Consider the following 14,897-nt stretch of genomic DNA (forward strand, 5'->3'; position numbering starts at 1 on the left):
CCCAAAAAATAGGACTGCCCAGTTTATTCAAATTCAAATAATCATAACTCACTCAATATAAGTCCAAATTAGGAAAATTTTTTGTTCAAATTGAAGCCAAGATGTCTACTTTCCAGTGAAATAAACTCCACTCAAAGTTTCTTTGTGGATCAAAAGTTATGGTCAAAATAGTGAGCAAAAGTCATTTTTCAGTATTGATTTCGAAGCGACTTGAGCACTTTTGAGTTGTGATTGCTTCCAAACTATTGTAAATCCTTTAATTACCCTTGGTTAACATGTGTCAAGCTCATCATTAGGTCCGGAGACCAAAATTTATTAATGGGTACAAAATACGATGTCTACACCTGGAACTTTTTAAAGTGTGTTTTTCTCATTGTTTTACCAACACTATAGAAACGCACATTACCCACAAAATTGTAAGGATATTTTTAGAGAGAAAATCCTAGCAATACACTTGATAGTTAGAGATTGTAAACCCACAATCATCTACAAAATTTATCTTAGTTTTACTCTACTCCTACCTCTCCAATTACAAATTCTTGAGAGGTTCTTAGCCCAAACACTTACCTCATTCAATCTGAGTGTTGAGAGAAGTTTTGGTGTGTGTGGGAAGTATTGGAAGAAACCATCGATTGGCGGATGCAATTTGGAGCTAATTGTAGGATTTGGATAACTAGTGAAGACATAGCTCGGTGAAGTCCGTTGGTAGCCGAAATTTGGAGGGTCCAAGTACATTCAATAGACTGGGCTTGGAGGGTCTTTTTGATGTCCTTGGACTCCAACTCTATTCACTAGTGGATCAATTCAGCTTGGAGGGCCACAGAGAGGTTTTTCGCCAAGTACTTTGGTTTCCTCTTCAATAACACATCTTGGTGTTATCTTGTGTTTACATCTCTCTTCCCTTACTCTTTAAGCTTTACTTTTATTGTTTATAGTATTTACTTATGCCTTAGAGAGTTATTCCGATCCATTGCATTATACTTACTCTTATTCTGCACTTAGTTAAGTAGGGTAAAAGCAATCTAGCCATAAATTTTAATTTGGGGGTCTAAACAAGCTATAGTGTTTTCACACAATTTGAGCATTCAATAGCATTCGATAAGAACTCTCAAGTAATAGGACCCCAAACATATGTTGACCCATTGAGGAGTTTAGTCCAAGTCCGATCCCTGAACACCTCTAGAATGAATGTTTGAGAGAGTGATGAAAGGTTCACTTCCCTTTCGACAATGATCACAACCGTACTATAGAAATCTATGTAAGCCTCAAAAGCATTTCTACTTCTAAAACGTTTTTCATTGAATCAAAGATGCTTAGAAGACTTATTTGCAACTGTTTTCTTCCTTGGAAACATCTACGAAGAAGGACAAAACACAAATTATACACAAAATGGAAACAAACTTGATTAAATGCAAGTTAGTACAAAAATCAAGCATAAACTCTAAAAACAAAGTTTAAAAAGCACAAACAAGAGCACAAAAACACTTTATAGATGCTAGAAGGTCTAAATAGACTAAAAACATGAAAAATGCATGACATGTCAAATGTCATAGGGTGTGTGCACCAAGGGTGTGGGTGCAACGCATGAAATAGGCATGAACAAGCACAAAGGAGCAAAGTGTGTAAAATACATGGAAAATGATCAAAACATGTTAAATATGAGTAAACATGGCAAACCCTAAAGTTTAGTACTCATCGGCATCCAAATAAGTAAAAAAATACCTTAGAGGCATTTCATCAAACACTTAACATGCATGTTGGGAAATTTAGATCCCGGTTGATAGAATTAACAAGTTTTAAACCTAAGTTGTTAATTAGATTTATTATGAATAAAACTTGTTAAAACAAACAAACATCAATATCAAATCAAAATCATGCAGCAAAAAAATAAATAAGACAGGATATGATGACCCAGGACCGCCGCTAAAGCCCAAAAAAGCGCCGCTAAAGGCACTTTCAACCTATAGCGGCGGGTGCTATTGCGGCAGGCCTTCCCGTCGATGTTCCAGTGCCGCTATAGGTATATTGCGGCGGTCGCGAAAAGCGCCGCTATAGATGTACCCTTTAGCGGCGGGTAAAGGTTTATTGCGGCGGGCATAAAACCGCCGCCATACATGTTCAAAATTTGTGGCATTGGCTTTTAGCGGCGATGTCATACCCGCCGCTATTGGTGTCTGCCTTTAGCGGCGGGTAAAAACGCCGCTATAGGTATTCATTTAAAACATATAATGTGCACCTTTAGCTGCGCTTTTTGACCGCCGCTATAGGTTTTTTTTTTTTTTTTTTTTTTTTTTTCCCAATGGGTTTTATTTTTGACCGCCGCTATAGGTTTTTTTTTTTTTTTTTTTTTTTTTTTCCCAATGGGTTTTAAAACCGCCATTTGCTAATAAATAAATAGTTCACAAACCTGTTACAAAGAACCTGTAATAGTTTTAGCTCTACTAACATAATACCACAAATGTAACTAATAATTAACAACACCACAAATGTCTTGAAACTAACGTAATATTAATATAAAAATATATTATCAAATACATAACATTGTCTATAACCACCATCTTAAAATTAACAAAAAATAGATGTGATCACTTGAATAAAACAACCGCTGAAATTAATCTAATACTATAATCAAAGTTCCAAATTATTTAAAAATATCCTTCAACACTTGCAAAAAATGCGGTTGATCTTCCATAGTTCTTTGTACACAAAAAAGTCGAAGAACTCCAAGATAAAACTTATAAACTTCTTGGTTGATGAGATGCGGCTGATGATTTGGAGAGAGTTAGAGATTGTTCGATCAGAGGAGCATCCTACATACAAAGTATGATTACTTAATAAATGCGTATAAATGAAAAAAAAAATGATAAGAAAATATTACCAAGGTAAAAAAGGGGGAACAAGTTAAATGAAGACATGTTTCTTGATCTTTTAGGTTGACCATTATAGTTTGTCTTGATCTTTTATGGGAGGACCACCTCTCTTTGCAGCTTCCTAGTTTTGAAAATTTGAATTACAAAGCAGAGGCACAACAAGACAATTGATGGGATCAAATCAAAATGATTGGTCTTGGGAGGTCCCTTGATATAGAATTCAAAGGATGCAAAGGTGTCACCACATAATTCCATAAACAACTATTAATAACATGGTGCTTCTAGAAATCATTTACCACATGAAGTGTCTTTTGGCAACTTAGCATTTGAAGGAAGAAAATCAAGCAAAAATTCCAACAACATGGTAAATGATTTGTTGGTCCAACCATTAAGACACTTCATGTGGTACAAATGCACAATGGCTGACAATTTGCTAAAATACTTACAACCTTCATAACAAGGTTGATTAGTATCTTCAAGAAATTTCATAAACTTAAGTGCATCTTCATTAGAACCTTTTGTAGGACCTTCTATGGGTTGTTGCACACTAGGGACTTTTTCCATTGGCCCAGATGCCATATCTTGTATGGGGAACATGTCATGCAACATGTCACGAAGATCGGCATACTCTATTAGGTTTTCTTGGACATGATTACTAGGAATTTTAGTAAAAGTCTTCGCAGACGATAATTCCCCATTAAAAACCCAAGGGTTATAACCCTTACAAAATCCCTTTTGACACTAAGTGAGCTTGTACAACATCTATAGGCCACGAATCCGTATGCACGCATTTTTTACACGGACATGAAATTGTTCCATCTGGGTACGCATGGTTAGATGCGAAATTCAGAAACTGTTGAACTCCATCTAAATATTCTTGCGACCTTCTATTGGTAATTTTCATTCAACTCTTATCCATTACTATAAAGTGATTTGCAAGAAATACCTATAATGTAATTTCATGAAAACACAAACCAAGAGTTAACATACATTTCATTTACACAATTTCACTTTAATTTAGAAAACAAATCATCTTTAATCATTCACTTTTAGCTATGTTTCTAATCAAACAATGAATTTAAATGCATAGGGAAGTTATCAATACATTTGATAACTATAACATCATTACTAGCAATATTCTTTAAGAATGGACATCTCTTTAAATATGTAATTCCATTTTAGCGTTCCACGTGTGAAAAAGATAGAGAAAAACTCTTAAATTGAATTAATCAAATAAAAACAACTCATCAACAATCATCCAATATTACACAAAATAGTCAACACTTCCAATATCAGTTAAAACCATCTTATTACTCCATGCAAGCCACCTGTTTGCCCAATTCAACAACCCACCACAAACAGAGAGAGAGAGAGAGAAAGAAAGAGAGAGAACCTTAAGTCTTTCACTAACTTCACTTGCTTTGATCACACGAACTTATAGTGCCTCTTCTTTTTGCAATCTGCCAACAAGAAAAGAATATATATAAATCTAAGTTAATTCTACAACTTGACAAACATAAGCATTAAAACCCCCTAAATTTCCATCACATTCATTACTGTTGACTTTTGTTGGTGCTTTCTGAAAACAAAAAACAAAAAGTTAAATTTCACAACTTAAGACCAGAAAAAAAAAATCATTAAAGCCAACAAGCCAATAAAACAAACAAACAGTTATAATAGCATTCTTGTTCTTGCACGTGCTAACCTAATCCCCGAAGGAGAATTCTTTTTTTTTTTTCTAAGCATTATCTATGTTTGAGTATTTTTATGAGTTGTCTAATTTGACCATGTCAAATGATCCTTCAATTCTTTATTTATTATACTTAATTCTTAAATTCCATAAATTCTTTCAATCTCAATCCAATCTTGTATTGGAATTTGGTATGTTCATAGTATATATTATTGAAAGGTTAACGAGAGAAGTATGCAATTACAGGAAAGTCCATTTGTTTCATGGAATTAAATAATTATAAGGCAAATCATATTATTACACAAATTAAAGAGGATAAAAAAAAGGTGCAAAACCCTATCATCATAATATAATGGTCCATCATACTATGATGATAGTGTTATTTGCACAAACAATGGTGAAAAAAAACAACACAGCAGTGGTCTATAAAAGTGAGAAGATATACATGGGAGTTTGCCACCAAGGGAGCACAAAAGTGAAACCATCATAGCACCACCAATGGCTATCTGGTGCAATCCTTCCTGTGTGAACCATTTAACCATGATTGATTGTCTTATCGTAAAAGTGTGTGTATATGTAGAAATGTACGTATTTATGGGGTGTCTTTATATAGTAATAGAAATATAGAGAATAGCCTAATAGGACAGTTGATACAACACTAGTACACAGATACACCACAAAAAAAAAAGTAGTACACAGATACTATAATTGTACAGTGATAGTATATAGGAATAGTAAAAGGTACTCACAAGGTGTACAGAGATTTGTAGAAGCTATAGAAGTTGTATCTTTGTGTGCAATTTGACTAGTTACTGCATATTTTGGACAGTTTCTACACACAAATTGGACTTTTCCATAATGATTTATGATGTGCTACCCTACCCAACTTTGTAACTCACATGCTGGTTAGGTCATTTTACAAATTTTTTTTTCGAAAACATGAAAAACAAAGTTCAATTGGGTACAGAATATCTGCTAGCCTCTAGGTAGTATCAGTTAAAAGAGAAAGTTAGAAGAGAACAAAAATTAGTGTAAATTTTATATGTGGTCCAAGAACCTTATGGTACTATTTTGTTGCACATATCAAACCCACTTTGGAGTTGGTAATATTATGAACTCAATGATCATATGCTAAACCAAAAAGAAACCAAATATATTCTCTTATTCTACCAACCGTATAGGAATATATATATATATAAGCTGTGTACAGCCAATCTAAGATAAAACCCAAAAGAAAAATGGAACTCTATAATTGGCCAATGCCAACTATGTTTTATAAGTACCTCCAAACATGAAATATTAGAACTATAGGCCAAATAGATAAACAAATATATGAAACCTGCCGTACGATACCACATTGAATTTTGTGATTTTATAGTCAACAAGAGACAGTTAATGATTCACAGAATATTGTTAAAACTATGTACCAAGAGTCCAAGTATGAGCTAGCTTAATCAATCAATGAATTAATAAATTCAAGTTTAGCTAACTGTATAGCACAAAAGAGTATAATATATATAACTCCAAGAATAATATTTGGACCAACTAGTACTAGTCGACGTGTGATAATTAGACATTATAGCTAGCAAGGAAATGCATGACCTAGCTAACTCTGTGTACTAGGCACATGGCAATTCAGCCATCACGTTCTTCTTGGTTTTGATCCAGCTTTATAGAATATTTTTTGCATAATATTTGTCAGAATTAATTATGAGGAAGCCTAGGTATTTGGAGACTACATAAATTGAAAAATATTGTGACAGAGGATCCGAGAAAAAGGCAAAGTCGTACACCAAAGAAGATGTGAATTTTTATGAATTATGATTGCCTATTTGGTTTTGACCCATCAATATATCTATATATTGATAAGATTCTTGTGTAAGAAATTTTTTAAAATAAAACTAAGAACACGCCAATCTTTACAAAATTGACTAACTACAACTGCTCACAATTAACCACTTAAATAAGTTGTGAAAATAGGTATGTTCATAGTATATATTATTGAAAATTTAATGCTCATTGCAAATACTTTTTTAAAAAAAAATAAAATAAAAATTGAGAGAGAGAGAGCATAACCATTGAAAAAGTTCATTGGTTACCTCTGCCCAACTAGATAACAGTTTTATCTATGTAATGGGGTTACAGGTTTCTATGGAAACTATTTTTAAATTTGTTTTTTTAATCTTTGGATATTTACATTTAAGATGATAGGAAGAAGGGGGTGTATTTTTACCATCTAATAAGGGTTGTATCTATGTAATGGGTTTAAAGGCATCTATGGAATAAACACAACCAGTCTTTAAATTTGTTTTCATCAATTGCTCGATAATGTGTGGCAAATTCTTAATGATGGATGATTGGGTAAAAATTCTAATCAATGCAAAAAGACAACTCAATATTAAGTGAGAACAAGTCTCAAACCTCCTTTTTGCAAACAATAATGTATTGTGATGTGTTGTGGTTATATCCCCAGATATGATCAAAGCCTACACTTCTCACATTTTCTCTTGAGAATTTATCAATAGGCCTCATATGAAGAGACTTTGACTTCAACTCCTCCCCATGCTTACAAAATCAATTCTCACCTCCTGATGCTTATAAAATTATTAGCATACTTTGCTCTAAATAAAACTATAATACTAAAGTTTTAAGAAATTTAGAATTCCCAACAAGCTATACCCAAATGGCATTACAATTAACAAAGAAGTCTACTTAGCATTGATTTAACCGGCAGCAGATAAAGTTAAATTTTGTCTTTGAAACCATACAATATCATCTAAAGCAATAGTAGAGCTCATGGCACAGTAACTAAGATTAGCAATACAAACTAACTATTAGGACAAACAAAATCCATCATAATCTATGATCATTGATAGACCCACCACCATTATCCAACAATCATGATAACTAATGAATAACAAAGTGGTGGAAAAAAGAGCATCTTAGTGGTCAGAATTCTCATTAAAACAGGAGTAATCTGACCCCAACCACAATAGAGGAAGAGGAAATCAATAACAGAGTAGGGGCTAGCTGCACTCATTCTGGATCAGTTGAAAGGGACCAGCTGCATTCCAACAAAAGTATTAGAAAGGAAATTTAGATGAAATGTTTGGGATGTTGAAATTCATTCTTTGTATCAATGATAGAGGAAATGCTTTCCGCAAACTTGAAAAAAAAAAAAACTAAACCACTCAAGCATAATGAATAAAAAAACCATTGTATCTCACTTACAATGGCAATGTTGTTTCCATTTAGTAAATCTGATCAAGCTTTGTTATCCATCTCCCTTCAGTAGTGATCTCACAGTGAGATTGCAAGAAAAAGAGAATTACAAATAATGAAGCTAGAAGAAACTATCACAAGTTGGGAAATTCTTAACCTCTATAACTTTGCAATATGAACTTTATGGAAGCTAGTGATATGGTTGTCAAATTGCCAACTTGGTTAAGATAAAGTTGTCAGGAGCAAGGAATGCTTAAAAAGAAATATGTATGGCATTCTTTCACTTTTGATACACAAACATTGACTTGAATTACAGACCTAGACTTGATGGAGAGGAAGATATGTAGATATATAAAATATAGAATTAAGAGATAACAGAAAACATGCATAAAAGTTGAATTGTAACAACTAAATTAGTACCTTTGGCTAATGCTCTAACAACTTCAAGATTGAGGGTTGTAACCTGAAAAAAAAAATGGAAACAAAACAAAGAATATGATAAATAAGGTAAAGGAAAATATCCTTGTTCACCAATATTCTATATAGTAGACCCACTAATTGTTGAAGTAAAGGATCTAACCAGAGAATTCTGACATCACAATTGCCTAATTTTATATAATTGAACACCAAATAAGTTTAGATTAATGAATGTGGAGAATCTTTTTTGTCGGTCAATATCTTCTTAGCATCTGAGATTTGGCTCTGATATAGCTTTTGAACTAATTCCAAAACAAAATCAGGCCAAGAGAAATGAGGGCTCTAAAACTATAGGTTGACATAAAATACAACATCATACTTCAAAAGGAGATCTTTATTTTTTCATCTCTCCTCCCTAATGTTGAGTGTTGAACTGCAATCATGGTAGCCCAATTAATCAAGGACTCAAACAATTCCATATATAAAAATACTCCAAATAATATGGCATCTAAACACGGTTAACAAAAACCTTAATTAGGTGAAACAGTTCTGGTAGATACAAGGAAGGGTGCATGGGTACAAAATTTCAAGTTTTATATAAATTAGCAACCATATCAACTATACTCAGTTCCCAATTCTTTTCTACTTCTATCATTCTAAAAATATATTCAATCCATATTCACAAACTCAATTGGCTAAAGTGCAGATAAGTTCTACACAATTGCTGAAATCAAAAGCTAAGAAGTAAAAAATCAAGAAATAACAAATACAAAAAATCAGTTCATCTTACAGAAATTTGTGTAGCAACAAAACCAACCTTGACAAGAGATTGGTCCAATCCTCCTTTATGAACCCCAGATTTACTGGCTTGAAAGTGCCCAAAAGAACCTAAACCACCATAATAGATTATAAATTGAACTGCCACATACTTTATAAAAACTAGAAAGTAAAATACATAAATATGAGGGTACTTAGATTCCTCCATGTGAAGACAAATGCACTTGAAACACATCGGCTATCACACCAGTGCTTAGAGTTAGAGGAATCTCAACATTTTTGAAAAGTTCACTGTACTAAAGATCACTGAACTAAAACAATGAAAAGTTCAAAAGAAATCCTTTTTTGAATGTGTCCAAAAACCACACATCTCACATGAAACTAAAAAAACTAATACAAACCCAGAATTCATACCACCAAAAAAAGAAAATATAAAATTGTAGAGTAGCCCACTGGAGCTACAGCTACCTCTTAAAAAACACCAGAGCTACGGCTACCTCTTAAAAAACAGGAAGCCCACAGGAAAAGAGCGGCAATATCGTGCTGGATTGTAGAGCAGCCCAACTCACAGCCAAAGAAAACAGAGAGGCAATTTCTGTGAAGCCAAATACACAGTGCACTGCAGTCATTAGGAAAAACCAAAAAAGAAAAGAAATCAAACTGGGTAGTGAATTTGACTTTGTAAAATCAAAATACACCAATATGGCAAAAAGTAAGTCATTTAGGGAAACTCAAACTGGCAAAGCAAAATGACAGCCTCAATGAAAATCCATAAAAAGTAAGTACTTTAATTGAGAGTTCATAATACAGCTGCATGTGTACAAAAATTAAATAAAAAAAAACCCCCAAATTCTATTGTGTTCTATAATATTATTCTAAGCAACATTTTTATGTACAAACGTGATAAGGAATTGGTAGAAAAGAATAGCTAATAAGCAATGGTCAAAATAGACTACAGAGGTCTATTTTTGGTAAAACCATAAAGAATCACATTATTACCCAGATTATCTCCAAAAATTTCAAAATTCCTAAGCTTCTACTAGTTACCATAATTGTTCATAACTTGCCTATTCCAGCCACCATTGGCTGGCAGAAAAACACTGCTCTCACCTTCATTACCTAGCCTTGATTTGTCACTAGAGAAGAAGAAGCCTAACTCTTTGTGAAACGAAGACCACCCAAAACGGTTAGTGCTTGCTGGTATCATAACACACCCTCAACAAGCCCCACCATAGTACTCTGCTATGGCCACAAAAAAGCCAGCCTTATTCGATCTCCCACAAAATTCCAATAACGTATTATTCCAATAACATTATCCAAGATGAATACAACACCCTATTGCTAAAATAGTCTCGACCAACCAAATTACAATCCTGATCCTAATCCAAAGAATGATTTTAAAATAAATAAATATAAGGCAACAAGAATTGTTAGAAGTAAAGATTGAATGAATCTCAAAATGTGGTACTTTCAATACAACGCCAAACTGGTACCCTTCATAGGCTAGTATAGTGACTATTTAGTTCCCGAGGAAAAAGAAACAAAATGGGGAAATAGATTTTATAATGGGCATATAACTTAATAATTTTTAAACCAACCACAAGAGAGATTTTCAGTTTCTCCTGTCCGCATGGTACTTTCAATACTATAGAGGTCTACAGAGGTCTATTAGATTTAACAAAGTGAAGGTTAAAAAAAGCACCTTTGGTTCCTTCATGAAGTGCCTTGGCAACTCGAAAAGGGGTCTTCTTGAGACCCTCTCTATTAATATCCACCCATAAACCATGCAATAGAACTCTGACACCATCTTCAATGGCTATAGTCTCTGGCTATAGTTTCACTCCATTCTCAAGCTCCAAATCCCCACAATCACCAATCCGAGGAAATAAAAACAACATATATCAATAGTTATATAGACATATATGTACAAACAAATTCAATGGGTTACCTTAAAAAATTGAAAGAAAAGTAGAGAGAGAGAGAGAGAGAGAGAGAGAGAGAGAGAGAGATACCTGAAGAAGACGAGAAGGTATTTTTGGGATTGTGAAGAAATTGGTCTGAGGCTAAACAAACTTTTTCTCTCTATAACCCTAAAGCAAAAAAATGGAAATAAAAAAATTTGAAAGCGATTTTTAATTGATTTTGATTCGAAATCAGAGCTGCTTTTGGGAATTTTCACCCACTACAATTTCTCAATACCCACCACCCCCAACAAAACCAAAACAAAACAAAATAAAAATCTTAACTTTCTGAGAAAAGTTCAGCTAAACTCACTTGGGAATTTTCACAATGGAGGAAGAAGCTTTCTCTGGCTTTCTGCAAAATCAAAAACGAATTATCTGAAATTTCCAATTCCAAGATGGGAAATTTATATACATATATTTTTCAGAGATTGAGAGAATTGGAACTTACGCAGTGGGGAGGCTAAGCGACACCGTTGCGGTGATGGGTCGGCGCCTTGACAAGTGGGGTGGTTGTCTGAGATTTGAGGAGTGAAGCGAGAGTTGGTTGGTGCCTAGCCATGCGCATGGGTGAGGTACACTTTGTGGTGGCTAGTGGTGGGTTGATTTTGGGTTGGGGTTTACGGTGGTGGCAGGTGGGTGGGTGATGTTGGATGGTGGTGACTGTGGGTTTGCTGGGTTGGGTTTGCTGTGGGTTGGGTTGGCCAGTGGTGACTGTGGGTTTACAGTGGTTTGTTTTTGTTTGTGATTTGGTGGTTGGGGGTTGGGTGGTGGTGGTGGTGGTAGTGATGGCTGTGGTTGTGGGTGGTGGTGGCTGTGGCTGTGGGTTTGTGGGTAGTGGTAGAGACGAGACAGTGAGGAGATTCTCGAAGGGTCTGAGAGAGAGAGTGTGTGTGTGAGAGAGTGTGTGCGTGGGAGACTAGCTAAAAACGAAAAGGCGCTAAAATGAAAAGGGACAAAAAAAATAAAAAAACAGAGGGAAAATTTCGGTCCAGGTGGGGGGAAATGTAAGGGTCTATTGCGGCGGGTCAATATAAGCTTGGGGTCGTTGAAACAGGTCTATTACGACGAGTCATTGGCCCGCCGCTGTAGCACGCCGCAGATATTATAACTATTGCGGCGGGCTATTGGCCCGCCGCAATAGATCTCATGTACAGCAGCAAGCTCAAAATGCACCGCAGCAGGCGACCTATAGCGGCTGTTTTTGCACCCGCCGCAATAGGTCCGCCGCAACTGCTTGTTTTTCTTGTAGTGAGGAAAACTAATGAAACCAACCAGTTTTACAGTAAAAAACCTGAGGGGGAAACCATCCCGAAAAGCAATCCACTATAGTAAAGAGAAGTTTCAAATCTAGTACAAAACCTTTGTCCCTAGACTCTACAATCCTTGTAGATGAACTTACAGCAGAAACCTTCTACCGCTTCAGAACCTCTGAACTCTTCAATATATAAACGCCACCCTTTGATGATGCACGAATCCCAGTACGTAACTAACCAATTACGCGGATCCCAGTATGCGACTTCAATCACCAACTAGAAGAAGATTGTTGACTGTAAAGTTCTTCACTTCATCAATAATAAAGATCAAGAAGTACTTGGTTACAAAATCCTAAGACGCAAAAGGCGCAGTAGCTTTTTTCAGAGAGAGAATAAGGGATCAGTCACTTTTTCTTATGTTCTCATTGTATTCTCTTATATGACGGCCTTTAAAATAAGTCTTATATAGGTCTAGGGTTGTGAGAAAAGAAACCCTACACAAATACATAAGCCTGGCCCAAAAATCTGAAATCTAAATTTTCGTAACCTCAACAAATAGCAGGTGTCGAAAAGGTATCGAGGAGACAGAAACTTTCTCGATCGATCCACCAGGTATTGAAAAGGTGTCGAGATTGCGATAAAAATCAATTGAAGAACTCGATAGATAGCCAAGTGTCGAGGAGGTGTCGAGCAGCTATCAAGCTATCTGTCTGCAGGTGTCGAGCTATCTGTCTAGCTTTATTGAACACCTTTTCTTCACTTGTTTCTTGGTCCAATCTTCATGGCTTTAATACTAGACTTGAACAACATGTTTTTTGAAGTATTAAACACATCATAAATCTACCCAAATACAAGTAAAGTGCGTTTTATCAAATGATTAGCCAACTACATAAGATATGTCCTTAACAATGCACATAATAACCCTATATGATGAAAAATGCATGAACATGTGAAAATATGCCTCAATTCATGTTCTAAATGCTACATGGAGCCAACAAACACATCAAAAACACAAATGGGACAAAGCCTAATCAACAAAATTGAAAAACAAATTTCTAAAATTAAGTTTTCCCAACTCCCATTCAAATTACACCTAACCTTAGGTGGTTTTTTTTTTTTTTTGGGTAGAAACGGAGACTTTATTTACTTAATAAATAGTGTTCATACAACAACAGCTAAAGTCAGTCATTGGGCACACTGTCTATTACTCCCTACGATGAGCATGTCCTTTATATAAAATGGATATACAAAAGTAGGGCAGGTGTCATATATAGTCAAAACTTGATGATAGTGGTTTCCTGTTCCATCGGCGCACTCATTTGCTTCACAGTAAATGTGGTGCACCCGAACCTCCCAAGCTCGCACAATAAGGCTCCTGTAATCACATAATAAAGGAAACACATTAGAAGGGAAAATAGAATTCTATTCAGTTAACCAGCCTAATACTACCATAGAATTGACTTCAAGGTGGATAGATTTAAATCCCAAGTCCTAAGCCAATTGAAGTCCTTGTTGAACTGCGCCCAGTTCTGCAACATTGTTTGATGTAATGCCTAGATTCAAAGGAAAACCAATATCTATTTCCCAGAACATTCTCGTAAAAGGCCTCCAGCCCTTGCCCTTCCTGGATTTCATAAAGAATTTCCATCCATATTAAGCTTAATAAATGGAACAGCCGGAGGAGTCCATATAACAGGTTGATATACTTTACATAGGACAGGTTTCTCCAGGCCAACCAAATAATAAAATTCAATAGTTGCTTGGATCGTTTTATAAATAAGTCTATTTTGGGAACTTGATTGATTGCGGAATATACGCTCTTTACGGGCTAGCCATAGATGCCAACATAAAAATGGGAAATATATTCTCTAGGGAATTTTCAGGTTCAGGATAACAGCATTCCCCATTGCATTGGTCTTCAACCATGTTTGTAATGGTAATTGGAAAAAAAGTAAGGGACAAGATACCCGGTGAATGACACCAGACTTCTTTAGCCCATGGGCAATCTCTTAAGATGTGTATCATTGTTTTAGGAGAGTTACATCGAGGACAACAGTTACTACTATATGGTTGAGAGAAGGTAAGATACTATCTAGTAGGAATCCTATTCTGCACGGCTTTCCAGGTGAAGAATTGAATCTTTTTTAGGCTTAAAAGCTTCCATATCCAGTTCCACATAGGCTTATCGTTGGACACTCTCTTTGTTTGGAAAAGATATTGCGAGGCTGACTTGACCGTACAAATGCCATTATTGTAGGGCCACATAAAAGCATCAGGAATGCAACTGACCTGTGTCACAGATATTCCTTGAATGAGTTGCTCTAAATGTTTTAGGAGAGGTACTTTTAGACAGTTGAACGTTCAGTTATGATTGTCGCGCATAGATGTAACTAGACGTTGTTCTTCACTTGGCAAAATTGGCCCAGCAATGCGACTTCAAAGGGTGCTCCCAGGAAGCCAGTTGTCCTACCAAACAAGAATGGTTTGTCCGTCGCCTACAATCCATTGCATCCCACTTCGGAACCTTTGCATGCCTTCATGCAGGGCAGTCCAAATATGTGAGCTTCGGGGATTGCAGACGCTATTAAAAAAATTTGAGGTTGGGAAATATTTGGCTTTTAGATCTGGCGCCTATAGCATATTAGGGTTCTATTGAAGGCGCCAGGCTTGGTGCATTAGAATTGCCACATTCGTATAACGAGTA

At 35.5% G+C, this 14,897-nt stretch overlaps 1 long non-coding RNA gene across 10 annotated transcripts; it reads right to left on the bottom strand.

Moving 5' to 3' along the window:
• Positions 1-2,487: 2,487 nt before the first annotated feature.
• Positions 2,488-11,945, bottom strand: LOC112038451 (uncharacterized). Of its 10 annotated transcripts, none has more exons than XR_010626751.1 (11): positions 11,389-11,893; positions 11,251-11,292; positions 10,989-11,066; positions 10,679-10,829; positions 9,474-9,595; positions 8,990-9,087; positions 8,203-8,245; positions 7,792-7,859; positions 7,543-7,624; positions 4,264-4,330; positions 2,488-2,810 (listed from the first exon to the last, which is right to left on the bottom strand). It is a non-coding gene; the product is annotated as an uncharacterized LOC112038451 (long non-coding RNA). The 10 variants fall into 10 exon arrangements; XR_010626749.1 differs by having other exon boundaries at positions 7,792-7,846; positions 11,389-11,892; XR_010626752.1 differs by having other exon boundaries at positions 9,017-9,087; positions 11,389-11,891.
• Positions 11,946-14,897: the final 2,952 nt, after the last annotated feature.

The sequence above is a fragment of the Quercus suber genome, unplaced genomic scaffold (genome assembly GCF_002906115.3).
Source record: "Quercus suber isolate HL8 unplaced genomic scaffold, Cork oak 2.0 scaffold_849, whole genome shotgun sequence".
Classification (NCBI taxonomy): domain Eukaryota; kingdom Viridiplantae; phylum Streptophyta; class Magnoliopsida; order Fagales; family Fagaceae; genus Quercus; species Quercus suber.